The sequence below is a fragment of the Anopheles coustani genome (assembly GCF_943734705.1).
Source record: "Anopheles coustani chromosome X unlocalized genomic scaffold, idAnoCousDA_361_x.2 X_unloc_35, whole genome shotgun sequence".
NCBI classification, from domain to species: Eukaryota; Metazoa; Arthropoda; class Insecta; order Diptera; family Culicidae; genus Anopheles; species Anopheles coustani.
Genome location: NW_026525143.1, coordinates 117,501 through 119,895, shown reverse-complemented (window position 1 = coordinate 119,895; position 2,395 = coordinate 117,501). Strand labels below are relative to the sequence as shown.

At 48.9% G+C, this 2,395-nt stretch overlaps 1 non-coding gene across 1 annotated transcript; it reads left to right on the top strand.

The window, feature by feature from the left end:
• Positions 1 to 2,191: 2,191 nt before the first annotated feature.
• LOC131270489 (5.8S ribosomal RNA) lies at positions 2,192 to 2,346 on the top strand. The gene has a single exon (XR_009179553.1). It is a non-coding gene; the product is annotated as a 5.8S ribosomal RNA (ribosomal RNA).
• Positions 2,347 to 2,395: the final 49 nt, after the last annotated feature.

Genomic DNA, 2,395 nt, shown 5'->3' with positions numbered 1-2,395 from the left:
AACGATAGACTCGCCCTAGTTCAGTGCTTCAACCAAGTGATGACTTCAGTATGGCTAGTGTGTGAAGTATAAAGTATAGTCCTCCCCTGGTCCACACTGCTTCGGCGGTCCTGGGTAAGATAGTTAGTTCTAGCTTGCCCTATGTGGAAGAGGACACAATACTTAATACTTAGAGTACAAGCATAAAGGAACACGGACCAAGCCGTACCGAGAGAATCGGTACTAGAGCCCTCGCGGTTCTACATTGTGAGCCCTCGTGGTTCAAACTAGATACTTTATGCAAGGCGTACTCAAAACTGTGGTGTGAAGTATAAAGTATAGTCCTCATCTGGTCCACGCTGCTTCGGCGGTCCTGGGTAAGATAGTTAATTCTAGCTTGCCCTATGTGGAAGAGGACACAATACTTAATACTGTGGTGTAATGGACAAGGTATAGTCCTCCACTGGTCCACGCTGCTCCGGCGGTCCTGGGTAAGATAGTTCATTCTAGCTTGCCCTATGTGGAAGAGGACTCAATACCCTACCTGTTGAGCTTGAAACAAAGTCATCACTTGGGCATGCTCATATTGCCATACAATATTCCATTATCTACTAATGAGCATGCAGCTATATGATTATAACCTGTAAACGATTACCCCGCCGTAGTTCAGCGCTTCAACCAAGTGAAGACTTCAGTATGGCTAGTGTGTGAAGTATAAAGTATAGTCCTCCCCTGGTCCACACTGCTTCGGCGGTCCTGGGTAAGATAGTTAGTTCTAGCTTGCCCTATGGTGGAAGAGGACACCATACTTAATACTGTGGTGTTATGAACAAAGTATAGTCCTCCACTGGTCCACGCTGCTCCGGCGGTCCTGGGTAAGATAGTTCATTCTAGCTTGCCCTATGTGGAAGAGGGCATACAAGACAAAGTATAGTTCTCCCCTGGTCCACGCTGCTCCGGCGGTCCTGGGTAAGATAGTTAATTCTAGCTTGCCCTATGTGGAAGAGAGCATACATGAAACAAGAACGAAGGTTATGATCGAGGAATGATTCGACAACTAACCGATGGTATGAAATGTGAAGAATTCAAGCAAGCACACAATCAAGTCCTCACTTGGGCATGCTCGATAGCCAACCTCATGACATTAACCTAGTAGAGCATGCGAAAACCAATATATATGTAAACGATGCCCCTCCCTAGTTCAGCGCTTCAACCAAGTGATGACTTCAGAATGGCTAAATCAAATCGGTTCAAAACATACCATCGGTACCCTATTGAAACACACAAGTCGATATCAAACCTCATGATTGTGTAGTCCTCCACTGGTCCACGCCGCTTCGGCCGTCCTGGGTAAAATGGAACATTCCAGCTTGCCCTATGTGGAAGAGGGCACATTACTCAATACTGTGGTGTGAAGTATAAAGTTCAGTTCTCCCCTGGTCCACGCTGCTTCGGCGGTCCTGGGTAAGATAGTTCATTCTAGCTTGCCCTATGTGGAAGAGGACACTTAATACTTCGTCTCTAAGCGGCGGCTTGACTCCTCCCTACGGGGAACGGGTTTACGCGCACAGCGGCGGCTTACGCACTATGGCAGTCATGGATGCCTTACGTTTCTATGAAAAGTGTGTTCCTCCCCTGGTCCACGCTGCTTCGGCAGTCCTGGGTAAGATAGTTAGTTCTAGCTTGCCCTATGTGGAAGAGGACACGTAGACTTACTGTGGTGTGAAGTATAAAGTTCAGTTCTCCCCTGGTCCACGCCGCTTCGGCCGTCCTGGGTAAAATGGATTCATCCAGCTTGCCCTATGTGGAATGAGGACACTTTATGCTTCGTCTCTAAGCGGCGGCTTGCTCCTCCCTACGGGGAACGGGTATACGCGCACAGCGGCGGCTTACGTTATGGCAGTCATGGATGCCTTACGTTTCCATGAAAAGTGTGTTCCTCCCCTGGTCCACGCTGCTTCGGCAGTCCTGGGTAAGATAGTTAGTTCTAGCTTGCCCTATGTGGAAGAGGACACGTAGACTTACTGTGGTGTGAAGTATAAGGTTCAGTTCTCCCCTGGTCCACGCCGCTTCGGCCGTCCTGGGTAAAATGGATTCATCCAGCTTGCCCTATGTGGAATGAGGACACTTTATGCTTCGTCTCTAAGCGGCGGCTTGCTCCTCCCTACGGGGAACGGGTATACGCGCACAGCGGCGGCTTACGCAAGTTAGTCACCCTCGGCAGTGGATCACTCGGCTCATGGATCGATGAAGACCGCAGCTAACTGCGCGTCATAATGTGAACTGCAGGACACATGAACATTGATAAGTTGAACGCATATTGCACGTCGTGGGAACCTACCATGATGTACAGATGACTGAGCGCTTATATTTGAGAAATGTATCGCATACATTTAACTACGCCGTGACACCCGTC